At 36.7% G+C, this 18307-nt stretch overlaps 1 protein-coding gene across 6 annotated transcripts in view; it reads right to left on the bottom strand.

Moving 5' to 3' along the window:
- The window catches only part of RGS7 (regulator of G protein signaling 7), a 510082-nt gene that overhangs the window by 394025 nt on the left and 97750 nt on the right, over positions 1–18307 (bottom strand). The window lies entirely within an intron of this gene.

Genomic DNA, 18307 nt, shown 5'->3' with positions numbered 1-18307 from the left:
AGGAGAAGCAAAAGTGGAAAAAAAAAACCTGCATGAAATATCAACTTCGATTTCCATGCTGCACCATATAGTCACCAAGTCTATTTCCAGGGTACAAAAATCCTAATTTTTAGGTATATAATATGACCTTCAGAAACCTCTCAGAGTTTTAGATCTAATTTCTATTCTAATTCATCATGATACTAACAAGCTGGGATATTGGTTTTTTTGGATATTGCAGAAAAGAGCATATTTATTCAATGATTCCATGGATATTCAAGAGAAGGAAGGCCTATAATTGAATATAATAATAGATCTCACAAAATCAGAATGGTTAGTGATAATAGCATACAAGCCATTAAACAACTGGATGCCACAGATGAAAAGCTGAGGTTCAGAGAGGTACCATGACTAATTCCAGGTCACACAAACACTGAATGGCAGAGTTGGTGTCAGAACTCAGATCCTCTGACTTCCAATTTGGTATTCTTTGAATCAGGGTTCAAGGAAAATATATTTTTTTTAAATCTCAGAATTTACAAGATCAAAAACTTGGAAGAGATAGGAACCAGGCAGTTCTATGAGGTTTCCATGGCAATATCGGCTGCAGGGCTCATGTTGATGTAGCCAATGGAATGAATGGATAAACTCCAGCAGTGTTTACTGTTCTTTTTTCATTCTGCTTATGGAAGATATATACATAATTTTTCACATATACCATATTTATCTTTTTATACATACTATATACATATATATATATATACACACACACATATATTTTTTCTTCCTTGCTGACTGATCTGCTTCCCAGGATACTGACTGAGAATGCCAGGTATCCATTTTTCTGTTTCCCTTAACTTGGTGCAGAGAAATAAGACCTAAGGGAAGTCCCTTGAAGGTTCTCTGGGAAGTGTTTGTTTTCTGAGAGAGAGAGACAGAGACATGCACAGAGAGAGAGAGTTTTCTGGTTTCCTGGCTCCCCCTCACTTTCTGTTTTTACGTACTCCTCTGTGCCTGTGTGAATATGTGAAGTCTCCAGTTTGGGCCCATGAGATGACAAAATAGAGAACGAAAGCCAACACAATGAGGACAGCTGAAGGGAAAGCTGTAAAGTGCACTGAGCGCTCCCCACCAACTACCTCCCTCCAGATCTCTTGTTATGTGAGATCACATATTTATTGCTGGAAGCACGATAAGCAGCTCATCTCCTGCTTTCAGCCACAAAGCATCCCAATTGCTACATCACTCCAGATTTTAAGTCCATGGACAAAGGGTCTGATTGGCCAACTTTGGATTTAGTGCCTGCCTGGGAGTGGAAATGGGGCAGTGTGAGGAACGATCCAATGGAAGGAGCCTCTGGGACCATCCAGGTTTACCAGGGTGAAGCCAAGCACCAGAGTGTGCCTTCCCACTGAGATGCTGTGGGGAAGGGGAGAAGGAAGCAGAACCCCCCAAATAAATGTCCCTAATACATACATTCTCGATTGCTGACATTTCAGAAACAAAACTGAATGCATGACTACCACAAAACAAACTACCTGGTTCATGAATGTACACTTTTAAACACTTAGAAAGGCACCAATCACTTTGTCTTTTCATCTGAAAACAAGTAAAAAGTGAAATGTATTCAGAAATATTGTATTATATAATATGCAATTATGCAATTCAAGGTTTTTATTTTTCCAGTGTGTAGAGTTAGCCATGAAACAAATTTACAGATATCAAATGACCCAGTTAAATCACCCACAGATGTTTTTTCTCTTAATACCTTGTCATTTGACCCTAAGTAAGGACTTCTGCATGCCCATCACATCTATAATATAGGGTTTATTTTTTTATTTTATATTTCTAGTTTATAAACACCTTGGTTACAGACAAAGAAGACATCCTATCTTATTAAATTGTGCATGGTGTCTGCCACTAAGCCAAAAGCTAAGTAAAACTTGGGAGGAGCATAGTTCAAACTGACAGAATATGAACAATCTAAGACTAAGTAAATTCAAGTGGAAGGTCCCAGCATTATATCATGCCAAAGTTACATTCAGTAAAGAAGCAATACGATTTTGGTTTGAATTTGAGGCTGACATGGGTTAAAACTTGAACATAGGGCTGAGTATAGAACCTACAGGAGGAACATTCAAGAACTCAACATAAATTCTAGGATCTAAAAAAATACATCTTGTTTTCAATATACATAAATTCTAGGATCAAAACCTATGCCCTGTTAATGCTACAAAGAAAAACTCCCCTTTCAAAAAAAAAAAAGAGGAAAATCTCCTTTCTTCCCAAAAGCTCTGCTTTGTCCATTTTAGTTCATTATGTAGCATTTTCCATGGAGAGCAGGCCAAGGAAAATGTACATCAAACACTTGTTAATTGTCTTTTGAAAAAGTGATTTAAGTACACAAACAAGTGCTGGGTCAAACCTAATAGGATAAACCAGAAAGGAAAGAAAAGAAAATAATGGGGGGAAAAGTTAACCAATAATCCAACTATTAAGGAAGGACAACAAAATCGAAATCCAGAGATCTTTGCCACATTCTTAACACATTGGCATTACTTCTAGACCACAGAATTCTTAATCCCAGGTCAGAATATTTAATTTAAAACTAATTTCTATCCAGAGAGTCTAATTTAGGAAAAAATATAAAATTTAGACTGTCTCTCAGATTATAATAAAAATGACACTAGGCAGGCAAACGTCACCCAGTTCTGTCTGACTGAGGGTCTTGTACACATGACCATGGATGAGTACATTTCAAACTCCACCCACAGCGATGGTGTTTCCTTAGGAAACCCCATCAGAATCTCTATTTCAGAATCTCTGCCTGTAGAAGCTGATTTTATATTCTTATATTTGTCTAACATAAACCACAGAAACTAAGATTACACCAAGCCTTCTCCAGAGGGATGAATACACAAAAGATAAATTAAGAAAAATTTATTGAGAGACTCAAACATTTAAATGTTAAGAAATGCTCTCTTCCATATCGGATGGAGGTTCTGTGGGAGAAGCAAAGGGGCCACGACCAGTTAACCAGAGCAGCTCTACTTGTATTGTACATATTGTTCTTAAATATTTTCTCTGAGGAAAGGATAGTACAGGGTAAAGCCCCCAAACACAGTGTTCAAGAATAATTTGGGCCAGGAAAGATGTTAATGCAACTTTTTACTGTGTTCTAGAATCCTCTGAGAAAGGAAGGTTTTTCTTGGGCTACTCAGAGAATTCCAACTAGCTTGGGCAAGACCAAGTATATCAAGGGCTTTGCAGATATCCTGAAATCAACAGTCTCTCTGTGTGAGCCTGAAACTCCCATCTGCCAAGATAGTCCCTAGGACTAATCCTGGCAGCAGAGGGATTATTCACTTCCCCTGTTCTTCATGACAGTCCCTTCCCACCAGGGCCCAATGTGCACTTGGAGAAGACAAGAGTACAGTACAGAAAAGGCTGTGACAGAAATGAAGTACAGGGTGCTGTGGGGGCAGGAGAGGGAGCCCATGGGGCCAGCCAACCTGTGTTTATCGTGTGTGTGTGTGTGTGTGTGTGTTTCGAGGTCTGGGAGGAGAAGGAAGAAAAGGATGGCTACAACTTCTAACTGAGGACACTACGATTTATACAGGTAAGTTTTTGTGAATATCCCATGGCTTTGCTTTTAACATGCCATTTTGGACCAGCTACTTTGGGGCCAGTGACTTTGCATCAAAACAGGCCCCAATGACAGCTTTGTTACCCATACAGTTGCCTCAATAATTTTAATAAATACTATTTTCCCTCATGGCATCTTTACTAACCCTCTCGTTAACCCATTGCACTAAATCAATTGAACAAACCAGGAAGAAACAATATGAGAAAAGAAAATTAAAAATTTTATGAAGTGAACATATGAATGTCTAGAAATATTAAAAGTGGAAGGATAAGGAGATAATGAAGTACTAAAGAGCCTGATGAGTTTTTGCAATTTGTTATAAAACATTTTTTAACCTGCTTTCCAGATTTAATTGGCAGCTAAGTCCCCAAATAGTTCTTGGATCTCTCTCACTCTTAATCCTACTGCCACTATATTGGTTTCATGCCATTAATCTCTCTTGTTCCAATCTGGATGATGACAACATCTGCAGGTTGGTCTCCTTGCCTCCACTGTGGACCCTATTCAGATTATCCTCCAACCCAGCAAGTGGAGTGATCTTTGTAAATCACAAATGTGATGGCTTCCCTCCTCCACCTGAAACCCTTCAATGGCTTCTCCCAACAGCCTTCAGGCTAAGGTTCACAAACTTTACTCTTTTTTTATGGCTCTCCATAACCTGACTCTTCTCTTGTTACTTGATCAACTTGGTACTTATGCTCCAGACAAAGGAACTATCTGTTAAACCCCAAACATGCCATGGTCTTGTGTGGCTCCACCATTCTGACTAGCCACTCCTCTCGCCAAGGATGACCCGCTCCTGTACTTAGTCTAGATTGGTAGTTCTCAAGGAATATTAGCAGTATCAACAGGGGGACTTGTAAGAAATGCAGAATATCAGGTTTCACCCAGGCCTTCTGAATCAGAATTTGGGGCATGGAACCAGCAATCTATCAATAGTTATTGTATATCTTATACTTCCACCTGGTGTGCTTGTATCTAAGAAGAGAGAAAGTACATAACTGCACAAAGAACTAGCATATCATCAATTACTATATTGTCTGCACTTTGGCATCCGTGTGGCTGAATTGAAAACCATCAGGGTCACTTGCTCAAGCTAAAACAGAAGTGGCTTAAGGAGAGTAAATGGATAATAAGAAGGGCCCCTGTGGCTTGAGGAGTCATATGAACATTATAGAAGCAGTGACTCTCGGTGTCTCATGAGTTCTAGAAGGTCAAATCATCCAATCTCATCATTTCACAGAGAATGAACACGAGGCCCGAAAAGGTGAGTGGCTTACCGAGGTCAGACAGATGGTCAGGGGAAAACTAAAATAAATGTGTCATGGGAGGAAAAGGCTACATGGCAAAACAGTTGAGTCATCTAATAGCCACTGACACAGGCCACCCAGACAGAACGAGAAGCGTGACATGTGATGCTCAAAACAATTCAGTGATCTTGCAGTTTTGACACCCTGCCACCAGGTAGAAGTAATACCCCAGTTAGGCTGACATGATTCCAAACAGTATCAGACTCAAGTCATGGGTAAGTGTGATGGGGCTAGAGAGTTTGTTCTGTAAACATGAACACAAGTATTATACATATATATGTGTGCGTATAAACATTACTTGTAAGAAATAAGGGTCTATCAGAGTCAATCCATTGCTACTTCTAAGGTTATAGTAACCATGTAAAAGAGTAGATCTCATAGAAACATGGGTGGACCAAATGTGTTTTATTTATACACAGATATATATAATTTGTACGTATACATATATAAATAAATACACTGTATATACAGTGTATATATAAATCTCAGTAGTATAGTGAGTATATATAAATAAAAATACTGAGTATATATAAACACTCTGTCTATAAATATGTACACTGAGATGTAGGTAAATATATGTAAGAACGTACATAAATATTTACATGTATAAATAAAGGCATAATATATATAACTATATATTGTATGTAGTTAGGAATGGTATATATGTAATTATATATTATATATATGTTATATTTTATATTCCTCCATGTGTATATATACATTATATAGAGAACAAGATAGGAATTATAGATATAATTAGGAACATATATAATTATAACATTAAAATGAAATTTTAACATTATAATACTAATAATAATATTAAACATTAAATTATAATGCTTTAATAGCATTACAATTTAAAATTATAACATGAAATAAATAAGTAAATGCTACTATTTGGGGGCAAATATCAACATCAACAAATCACTGCCCCAATCCCTGAGCCATTTCTGCTGATGTTAAGCACTCTTCTGAGGACTCACACTGGCCTCCTGGGCTTCAGAAAAAGCTGACATCAAAGTGCCTTTAGGTTCCTTCTGACAAATGCCATCATTTCTTCATCTTCATTACAGGTAGTGCATTTGCCCTTCTTAGGAGATCAGAGCTAATTAAGAGGACAGCCCTCAGCTCAACCTCCCTGCACTCTTAATCAGCTAGAATGATCTGTTTGCTTCCCTCCAGATGCTCTGCAGGAAGATTCCCTGCTTCTCTCCAGTGATGGAGGAAGTGAGAGAATTAGGGCCTCGGGAGAGACTTATTTGTGCAACAGAGGAGAAACTTTCCTGCCACTTGATAATTCAAGTAAAGGGAACAGTCCTTCTCTGACACCTGGCACCATGCCTGGCCTTCTGACTTTAAACAAGAGTTCCTTTATTTTTCTATAAACACTAGTAGCAATGCTTAGCAAATAAATTTGGCTCAATATTTCTTGAAAATAAACTTTTCAGAGTCGTTTTCTATTCTCACCTCAACACTCCATGGCCTAAACGTCATAGAGCAAGAACAGCATATAGCCTTTCAAAGGGGGCTACTTTGGTCTTCACCTCTCTGCTGGTGGGAATGCTTGGCAATCTCATGGAATAGCAACCAGATCTGTTCCACACTTAAAAAAATACCTTTGGGAGTTTGGTGATCTTGAAGAACTCTCTTCACCTCTCTTCACCAGCCATATACAATCCCTACACTCCCAACTTTACTACTGATGACTCAGATACCATAGTGAATACACATGTCCATGCATATTAACAGACCCTTACTATCCATGTTTCTATAAAGCCTATTCTTTCACAGGGTTACCACCTGAGAAACAGCAACCTAGGGTGAAACTAATCTATTTTGTTTCCTTAGAAGTGTCAATATGTTTACTTTTTGAAATTTCTTTCCTAAACATTTGTGATACATTTTCCTGCTCTTTTCTTCTCCTTTCTGCCTTTTGTTTACTCCTCTCCCACTCCTACTCCCCAACGCAGTGTTGATTTCTCTCTTTATCCTAGAGAAGGTGATTTCATCAGAAACCTATACCTAGCATTTGAACTACAGAAAGTAGAGTTGATGAGTGCCCACCTGAATCATGTCAGGCCTTTCATTAAACATAGCTCCATCTTGACTCTCCCTCTGTTTTCATACCAGTGAGTCACCAAGAATCAAGAATTCTTCCCTCATCACATTAGACTTCATAGGCCATGGAAAGGAGTCTAAACGTTACTCTAAATACAGTAGGAAACCATAGTTCAGTTTTAGCAAGAAAGTGACATGATTTGGTTTTCACTTTAAAAAGAATGGCCTAGGAGAAGATATTTGCAAATGACATTACAGATAAAGGGCTGGTATCCAAGATCTATAAAGAACTTATCAAACTCAACACCCAAAAAAACAAATAATCCAGTCAAGAAATGGGCAGAAGACATGAACAGACACTTCTCCAAAGAAGACATACAAATGGCTAACAGACACATGAAAAATGTTCAACATCACTAGCCATCAGGGAAAGACAAATCAAAACCACAATGAGATACCACCTTACACCAGTTAGAATGGCCAAAATTAACAAGACAGGAAACAAGTATTGGCGAGGATGTGCAGAAAGGGGAACCCTCTTACACTGTTGGTGGGAATGCAAGCTGGTACAGCCACGCTGGAAAACAGTATGGAGGTTCCTCAAGACGTTAAAAATAGAGCTACCCTATGACCCAGTGATTGGTATTTACCCCAAAGATACAGATATAGTAAAAAGAAGGGGCAGATGCACCCCAATGTTCATAGCAGCAATGTCCACAATAGCCAAACCGTGGAAGGAGCTGAGATGCCTTTCAACAGACGAATGGATAAAGAAGATATGGTACATATATACAATGGAATATTACTCAGCCATCAGAAAGGATGAATACCCACCATTTACACTGACATGGATGGAACTGGAGGGGATTATGCTAAATGAAATAAGTCAAGCAGAGAAAGACAATTATCATATGGTTTCACTCGTATGTGGAACATAAGGAATAGCACAGAGGACCATAGGGGTAGGGAGGGAAAACTAAATGGGAAGAAATCAGAGAGGGAGAAAAACCATGAGAGACTCTGGACTCCAGGAGACAAACTCAGGGTTACAGAAGGGAGGGGGGTGGGGGGGATGGGGTAACCTGGTGATGGGTATTAAGAAGGGCACGTGTTGTGATGAGCACGCAGCTAATGAATCGTTGAACACTACATCAAAAACTTATGATGTACTATATGCTGGCTACCTGAATATAATAAAAATAAATAAATAATCAATTAGAAATTTAAAAATTTTAAAAAAAATTGCCACACCAAAAAAAAATAAAGCAAAATATATTGATCTATTATAAAAAATAATTTAAAAAATTTTTTTTTAATTTTAAATAAAAAATAAAAAATAAAAACAACAGCCTGGCTTCTAGGAAGTACAAGAATGGAATCAGAGAAACCAGTTAGAGGCTCTGTACAAAATATCAGGGTCACTTGATCAGGGGGAGGGAAATAGATGAAGTTAGGGTACATTTTGTGTGGTGTCAACAAAGCCATAGCTAATGGTTTGGAAGGAGAAAAGAATGAGGGCTGTGAGGAAATGGGGTGAATCAAGGCAGATACCTACATTTCTACTTGAGCAACCAAAGTGGAAAGGTTGCCCTTTAATGAGATAAGTACAGAGGAATAGGACAAATTTAGGGGAGGAAAGGCGATCAAGAGTTCTGTATTGGCCACATTATGTTCCAGATGCCTACTAAACAAGCAAATAAAAATAAATGAAAACAGTCACCTCTTTTTAGTGGAAAGGCAAGAATCTGTAAGTGTCATGATCCTGAAGCATCCAGCCGAGAGACTGTCTATTACAAGAAGTAAACACTTGATTTTGCCTTGGAGGCAGCACATCTCATTACTCAGAGAATTTTTTTTTTTTTTTCAGAAGGACCATGAGATATGCAAATGCACAATAGAAATTTTTCTGGCTGCAAAGGTGTTAGAAGCCAAAAATAATAGAGCAGACTGATGTAAAAGAGCTCCTTTGTGGTGGGCAGTGTAGAATGTCTGTAGATTTTTTTCTTTAGAGCAAAATTCCTTCCCCAAGTATGGACTTAGACTGGCCTAAACACTTATATACTATTTTCTTTAAAAATGTGTGCAAGTCTTTGGTGATACGGTGTGGATAAAGATTGGGTGGGCTACCTCAGAAGACATCAGGAATTAATATCCCCAAATTAGCAGGAAGTAGGCCACAGAATCCACTTCAAAATTAGACATGACGGTAAAAAAGAATGAAACCTGGCTTGATTAAATTTACCTTTATTCTTCCACTCATGTATTTCCAGACAATAACTCAGACACAGAGAAATATACTGATGCTTCACCATTGTGGTCTAGCAAGACTATGCTTTTAACCCAGTGGCCAGACCATGTCCCTGAAGAGGTAGAAGATGAAATTTCTTCTGAAGGAAATAAATATTTTCACTTTCCATGTTCCAGTGGAGAGATTCATTCTTGTACTGATACAAGATTTAGGAAGGCATGTCTTAACTACAAGGAATGAAGATAAGAAGAACAAATCTTCTTGCTCAGAGACTTGGAGGAGCCATGGCTCTGGATTACAAGTGAGCAATAACTGCACATGAGCAGTCCTTTAGATGTAGGTAAACTGGCTTCGGGAACTTGGTAATAGGCTAGAATCTGAGGGATCTGTGCATGTCAGCTTTGATGATGGCCACATCTCGTAACCATTATGAATTGCTCTCTTGGCTGTTTTGTTCTTCTGTTATTCCTGAACGTACTGTCAATTTTGTAAAATTAAATGCCCATGCATGGAGAAAGGATCACAGGGGAGAGCAGCTGCAGCCCAAAGAGAGTCATTTCCAGGAAATGGGGGCAGAGAAACAAGCAGTGGCCCAGGGCAGCACTGAGATGGCGGCTGGACCAAGGCACACAGCAGCAAGGAGGAATTTATTTAATAGTAACCATCCCCTTCGGACTATCATAAATATATGGGAAGAGAACTTGGCAAAAAACTAGAATTACTTTTGGAGGGTGGGAGGTTGGAGCGATTGTACATCTGGTCTTTAAAAGAGAATGTGTCCTCATTTTGTCTATAAAATGAGACATCCCTGGAACATTTGACTATATCCTTTTCTAGGCTGTAAGTTCTTTCAAAACATGAATGTACCAGGTAAGAAAGACTTGATAATTATTTCTAAGTGAAAGGCTAAAGATATCTTTGAATTCAACCTTTTTCTAATTTTTATTTTTTAAAGATTTTTATTTACTTATTTGGGGGAGAGAGTGAGAGAGCACAAGTAGGGGGAGTGGCAGAGGGAGTGGTAGAAGGAGAGTGAGAAGCAGACTCCCTGCTGAGCCAAGAGCCCAATGTGGGGCTCAATCCCAGGACTCTGGGATCATGACCTGAGCTGAAGGCAGACACTTAACTGACTGAGCCACCCAGGCGCCCCTGAATTAAACCTTTGAATTCAAACAGTTCAGTTTGTTTTAAAGCATCACCAAGTCATACTTCTTGAATTGTATACCTAGAATTCCATTGTTATGAATGTCATGAAATAACTGCTTTTAAATGAGCTTGAAGTTGTAATAGCAGGAAGACAGGGATTTTCTGTGCATAAATCATTTAGATGAAAGTGATAGCCACATGCTGCTGTTCTTTACCAATAGTACCAGGGACAGCCAGCCAAGGAGACCCAGAGACTAAATCCCTGTAATAGACTTCTTAATATAATGCAATCATGTAAGTGGTGTGTGTGTCACTACCAGGAACAAGAATTAAAGTGGGTTTAGCTAGGGTAGCCTGGGGACTAACTGAAGTTCTTTTCCTAATTGAAAAACAAAACAAACAAACAAAAAAAAATAGGAATAATGATGCTAGATCTCTAATCACTCTTAGAATGTTTAATAAGAAAATAATTTTAAAACCTTTGCCCTTGGGTTAAAATAAAAAAAGAATTAATGTCTTATATCAATAGATTTGTTGTATGGTTCAGTATGTAGGCTTTTTGGATAAATTATCCATGTAAATTGAAATGAATATGTATTCTGCATTAATTGGATTATTACTGTATGACTATCAATATGGTCAAGTTGATGAATGGTATTGACCAAGTCTTCTATTTTTTCCCTGATTTTTCATCTATTTGTGCTGTCAATCACTGAGAAAGGAATGTTAAAAAGTACAAATATACCGGGCGCCTGGGTGGCTCAGTTGGTTAAGCGACTGCCTTTGGCTCAGGTCATGATCCTGGAGTCCCTGGATCGAGTCCCACATCGGGCTCCCTGCTCGGCAGGGAGTCTGCTTCTCCCTCTGACCCTCCCCCCTCTCATGTGCTCTCTCTCATTCTCTCTCTCTCAAATAAATAAATAAAAATCTTTAAAAAATTAAAAAAAAAAAAAAAAAAAAAAAAAAAAGTACAAATATGTTTCTCCCTTTATTTCTGACAATATTTCTTTTGTGTATATTGAAGTTATGTTATTAGATGCATAAACACTTAGAATTGTTATTGTATGGTAATATTCCTTGTCTTGAAGTCTACTTCAAGATTTACATAACCAACCAAGCTTTCTTATGCTTAGTGTTTGCAAGGATATACATTTTTCCATCCATTTATTTTCAATTGGTGTGTCTCTTTATATTTAAAATATTTATCTATAGACACCATACGGTTGGGTCCTGAGTTCTTTTTTCTTTAAATCTTCAAACAATCTTTGCCTTTTAGATAAGGTGTTTAGTCCGTTTACATTTAATGTAAATAATGATGTGGTTGTGTTTCAATCTCCCATCTTGCTTTTTTATTTTTTAAATATTTGTTCCCCTGACCTTTGTTGCTTTATCCTTCATTTCTTGCTCATTTCCTGCATTATTTCGGGTTAAATGTTATTTTTAAAAGCGTATTCCTATCTTCTTTACTGTCGTTTTTTGTTTCCACCTTTACTAATATATAATTGACATATAACATTGCATAAGTTTAAGGTGCACAGCATGATGATTTGACACACACATATATATATATATATATTGCAAAATGATTACCATAATAGGGTTAGTTAACATCTCCTATCACCTCAAATAATTACCCTTTTCTTGTGCTGAGAACATTTAACATCTATTCTCTTATCAACTTTCAAGTATATAATAAAGCATTAACTATAATCACAATGCCGTAAATAAGATCCCCCGAATTTATTCACCTTGTGACTGGAAGTCTGAACACTGACTAATATCTCCCCATAAAAATGTATATGTATATGTATACCACATCTTCTTCATTCATCTGTAGATGGACACTTACATTATTTCCATATCTTGGCTATTGTAAATAATGCAGCAATGAGCATGACAGTGCAGATATCTCTTTGAGATCCTGATTTCTTTCCCTTTGGATATATACCCAGAGGTGGGATTGCTCAATCATATGGCAGTTCTATTTTCAATTTTTTGAGAAACTTCCATACTCTTTTCCATAATAATCATCCCAATTTATTTTCCCACCAACAGGGGTAAGGGTTTCTTTTTCTTCACATCTTCACCATCACTTCTTATATCTTATCTTTTTGATAACAGCCATTCTAAAATGTGTGAGGAAATATCTCGTTGTTTTAATTTACATTTCCTTCATGAGTAATGATGTTGAGCATCTCTTCATGTACTTGGGCATTTATACATCTTCTTCGGGAATATGTCTATTCAGTTCCTCTGCCCATTGTTTTAATCGGATTGCTTGTTGTTTCACTATTGAGTTGTAGGAGTTCCTTATATAGTTTGGATTTTATCTATTAGCAGATATATGGTCTGCAAATATTTTCTCTCATTTAGTATGCTGCCTTTTCATTTTGTGGATGTTTCCCTTTGCTATGCAGAAGCTATTTAGTTTCCTGAAGTTTCACTGGTTTTTTTTTGTTTGTTTGTTTGTTTGTTTTGTTTTTTTTGGCTTTAGTTGCTTGTGATTTGGGTGTCATATCCAAAAAAAATTACTTCAAAGATCAACGTCAAGTATCTTTATCCCAATTTTCTTCGAGGATTTTTATAATTTGGGGTCTTACATTTAAGTACTTAATCCATATTGAATTAATTTAGGTAAGTGGTACAAGCTAAGGACCTAGTTTCATTTTTTGCATGTGAATATCCAATTTTTTTTTCAGTATCATTTATTGAAGAGACTATCTTTTCCCCATTGAGTATTCTTGGGTTAACAATTATTAGTTAACTATATATGCATGAGCTTATTTCTGGTCTCTCAATTTTGTTCTATTGGTCCATATATTTGTTTTTTGCCATTATCATACTTTTTTTTATTACTACAGATTTGTAATATAGTTTGAAACTAGGTAGTATACTGTCTCTAGCTTTGATCTTCTTTCTCAAGATCGCTTTAGCTGTTTGGGGTCTTGTAGTTGATACAAAATTTAAGGTTTCTGTAAAAAATGCCACTGGAATCTTGATACATATTTCACTGAGTCTATAGATGGGTTTGAACAGTGTGGACATTTTACAATATTAGTTTTTCTGATCCATGAACATGGGATAGCTTTCTATTTGTTTCTGGGTTTGTTTGTTTTTTTCCATTTTTAAAAATCAGTATCTTACTGTTTTCAGTACACAGATCTTTCAATTTCTTGATTAAATTTACTCTTTTTTAAAGATTTTATTTATTTACTTATTTATTTGAGAGAGACAGAGACAGAGAGAGCACAAGCATGGCGGGGGAGGCACAGAAGGAGAGGGAGAAGCAGACTACATGCTGAGCAGGGAGCCCGACGTGGGGCTCAATCCCAGGACCCCAGGATCATGACCTGAGCCACCCAGGCGCACCTTGATAAAAAAAAGTATTTTATTTTTTTGATGCTATTATAAATGAAATTTTCTTAATTTATTTTTCAGACATTTTACTGTTAGTATATGGAATCAAATGATTTTTTATGTTCATTGTGTATCTTTCAAATTTGCTGAATTTGTTTATTATTTCTAACAGTTTTTTGGTGGAATCTTCAAGGTTTTCTATATATAAGATGATATCATCTGCAAACAGAGACAATTTTACCTCATCCTTCCTCATTTGGATGCCTTTTTTTTTTTTTTTTCCTTTTCCTTGCTTAATTGCTCTGGTGAGAGTAAGTATTCTTGTCTTTTCCTGATCTTAGAAGAAAAACTGTCAATTTTTCACACTGAGTATAGAGTTAGCTGTGGGCTTGCCATTTTACAGCCTCTATTATGTTGAGATATGTTTCTTTTATACCCCATTTGTTGACTTTTAATCATGAAAAGATGTTGTACTTTGTCAAATGCTTTTTCTGCATTTAAGATAATCATATGGTTTTTATCTTTCATTTTATTGATGTAGTGTATCACAAATATTTATTTGTGTTTGTTGAGCTATGCATCCCAGGGATAAATGCCACTTCATCATAGTGTATGATCCTTTTAATATGCTGCTGAATTCAGTTTGCTAATATTTTCTTGAAGTTTTTTGCATACATATTCATCAGTCATATTGGCCTATAGTTTTCTTTTCTTGTAGTATTGTTATTTTGCTTTGGTATCACAGTAATGCTGGCCTAATAAAATGAGTTTGGGAAGGTTTTTTCCTCTTCAATTTTTTTGGAAGTGTTTGAGAAGGACTGGCTTTAATTCCTCTTTAAATGTTTGGTAGAATTCATCAGTGAAGCCATCTGGTCCTGGGTTTTTCTTTGTTGAGAGGTTTTTGACTACTGATTCAATCTCCTTACTCATTATTAGTCTGTTTAGATTTTCTATTTCTTTCTGATTCAGTCTTGATAGGTTGTATGTTTCTAGTAATACATTAATTTCTTACAGGTTATCCAAGTTGGTATATATTGGCCATAGTACTCTCTTTTAACAACATTTTTTTTTTCTTTTGGATTTGTGGGATATCAGTTGTAATGTCTCCCTTTCATTCCTGATTTTCTTTGGGTCTTTCCTTTTTTTCTTCTTAGTTTAGTTAAAGATTTGTCAGTTTTATTTATCTTTTCAGAAAATAAGCTCTTAGATTTTATTTTTAAAAATAAAATATTAAAACTATTAAAAATAAAATATATATTAGTTTTAGACCATTATTTTCTGGTCTCTTTCATTTAGTTCTGCTCTGACCTTTTGTCTTTTGTTCCTTGTCCAAATTTGGGCTTAGTTTGTTCTACTTTTTCTAGTTCCTTGAGGTATAAAGGTAGATTGTTTATTTAAGTTTTTTTTTTTTTTTAACAAGGTTGACCCTTCAAACACAGGTTTCACTGCACAAGTCCACTTAAATGCACTTTTTTCAATAAATATATTACAATGCTGTAAATGTATTTTCTCTTCCTTATGATTTTCTTAATAACATTTTCTTTTCTCTAGCTTACTTTATTGTAAGAACACAGTAAATAATACCTATTACATACAAAATATATGTTAATCAATGACTGATGTTATTGCTAAGCCTTCTAGTCAACAGTAGGCTATTAGTAGTTAAGTTTTGGGGGAGTCAAAAGTTATTGGTATAAAAAGTGTGGGTGGGTGTCACTGTCCCTAACTCCCATGTAGTTCAGGATAAACTGCTCAGCCTTTTATCACTATAAACTTCTTAGAATTGTTTTTGCTGCATCCCTTAAGCTTTGGTTGTTGTGTTTCCATTTTCATTTGTTTTAAAATTTCTTAAGTTTCCATTTTGATTTATCTTTGACTCGTGGTTGTTGTTGCTTAATTTCCAACTATTTGTAAATTTCTATTTTTCCTCCTCTTATTGATTCCTAGTTTCATACCACTGTAGTCAAAAAAGATAGTTGGAAATAATACAATATATGTTAAAAAGAAGAAAGAAGAAGAAGAAGAAGAAGGAGGAGGAGGAGAAGGAGAAGAAGAAAGAAGAAGAAGAAAAGAAGAAGAAGAAGAAGAAGAAGAAGAAGAAGAAGAAGAAGAAGAAGAAGAAGAAGAAGAAAAGAAGAAGAAAAGAAGAAGAAAGAAGGAGAAGGAGAAGAAGAAGAAAAAGAAGAAGAAGAAGAAGAAGAAGAAGAAGAAGGAGAAGAAGATAGCAGGAGGGGAAGAAGATAGCAGGAGGGGAAGAATGAAGAGGGGGAAACTGGAGGGGGAGACGAACCATGAGAGACGATGGACTCTGAAAAACAAACTGAGGGTTCTAGAGGGGAGGGGGGTGGGAGGATGGGTTAGCCTGGTGATGGGTATTAAAGAGGGCAGGCTTGCATGGAGCACTGGGTGTTATACACAAACAATGAATCATGGAACACTACATCAAAAACTAATGATGTAATGTATGGTGATTAACATAACAATAAAAATTTAAAAAGATAGTTGGTATGATTTCAGTCTTCTTAAATTTGTTAAGAATTGTTTTGTAACCTAGCATATGATCTATCTTGTAGAATACTCCAGATGCACCTGAGAAGAATGTGTATTCTGCTGCTGTTGAATGGAATGTTCTATATATGTCATTTAGGTCCATTTGGTCTAATGCATAGTTCAAGTTCAATGTTCCCATAAGATTTTCTGTCTAATATCAGATAAAGGGCTAGTATCCAAAATCTATAAAGAACTCATCAAACTCAACACCAAAAGAACAAAGAATCCAATCAAGAAATGGACAGAAGACATGAACAGACATTTTTCCAAAGAAGACATCCAAATGGCCAACAGACACATGAAAAAGTGCTCAATATCACTCGGCATCAGGGAAATCCAAATCAAAACCTCAATGAGATACCACCTCACACCAGTCAGAATGGCTAAAATTAACAAGTCAGGAAATGACAGATGTTGGAAGGGATGCGGAGAAAGGGGAACCCTCCTACACTGTTGGTGGGAATGCAAGCTGGTGCAGCCACTCTGGAAAACAGTATGGAGGTTCCTCAAAAAGTTGAAAATAGAGCTACCATATGATCCAGCAATTGCACTACTGGGTATTTACCCCAAAGATACAAAAGTAGGGATCCGAAAGGGTACGTGCACCCCGATGTTTATAGCAGCAATGTCCACAATAGCCAAACTGTGGAAAGAGCCAAGATGTCCATCGACAGATGAATGGATAAGGAAGATGTGGTATATATATATACAATGGAATATTATGCAGCCATCAAAAGGAATGAGATCTTGCCATTTGCAACGACGTGCATGGAACTGGAGGGTATTATGCTGAGCAAAATAAGTCAAACAGAGAAAGGCATGTATCATATGACCTCACTGATATGAGGAATTCTTAATCTCAGGAAACAAACTGAGGGTTGCTGGAGTGGGGGGTGGGGTGGGAGGGATGGGGTGAATGGGTGATGGACACTGGGGAGGGTATGTGCTCTGGTAAGCGCTGTGAATTGTGCAAGACTGTTGAATCTCAGATCTGTACCTCTGAAACAAATAATGCAATATATGTTAAGAAAGAAAAAAAAAAAAGAAGAATGTAGCAGGAGGGGAAGAATGAAGGCGGGGAAATCGGAGGGGTAGACGAACCATGAGAGACGATGGACTCTGAAAAACGAACTGAGGGTTCTAAAGGGGAGGGGGGTGGGAGGATGGGTTAGCCTGGTGACGGATATTGAGGAGGGCACGTTCTGCATGGAGCACTGGGTGTTATGCACAAACAATGAATCATGGAACACTATATCTAAAACTAATGATGTAATGTATGGGGATTAACATAACAATAAAAAATTTTTTAAAAAAAGAAACTTCTTAAATAAAGTTTTTAATAGCTCAAAAAAAAAAAAAGATTTTCTGTCTAGATAATCAATGCATTGTTGAAAGTGGGATACTGAAGTCCTCAACTGTTATTGTATTGATCTATTTCTCCCTAAGTTCTTTAATTGTTTAATATATTTAGGCACTCCAATGTTGGATGCATATATATTTATGATTGTTGTGTTCTTTTGATGAGTTGAACCCATTTTCACTATATGATGGATGATCTTCTTCTTTCCTTTTGCAGCTTTTGAGTTAAAGTCTATTTTGTCTAATAGGCAACCCTGATCTCTTTTGGCTTTCACTTGCGTAGAGTATTTTTTCCCATTCCTTCACTTTCAGCCTATGTGTGTCCTTAAAACTGAAGTGAGTCTCTTGTACGCAGTGTATAGTTCAGTCTTTTTTTTATCCATTCAGCCACTCTATGCCTTTTGACTGAAGATGAATCATTTTACATTTACAGTAGTTGCTGATAAGTAAGGATTTACTAATGTTATCTTATTAATTGTTTTCAGGCTGTTTTGCAATTCTCTTATTCTTCCTCTCTTGCTGTCTTCCTGAGTTAATTGCTGATTTTTCTGTAGTATTATGCTTTGATTCCCTTCTTTTTATCTTTTGTGTGTCTACTGTATTTTTTGATTACTGTGAGGCTTACATATAACACCTTACATAGCACTCTGCTTT

The sequence above is a fragment of the Halichoerus grypus genome, chromosome 7, assembly GCF_964656455.1.
Source record: "Halichoerus grypus chromosome 7, mHalGry1.hap1.1, whole genome shotgun sequence".
NCBI lineage: Eukaryota > Metazoa > Chordata > Mammalia > Carnivora > Phocidae > Halichoerus > Halichoerus grypus.
Note: the sequence above shows the minus strand (reverse complement) of the source record. Positions and strands in the feature narration are given on the sequence as shown.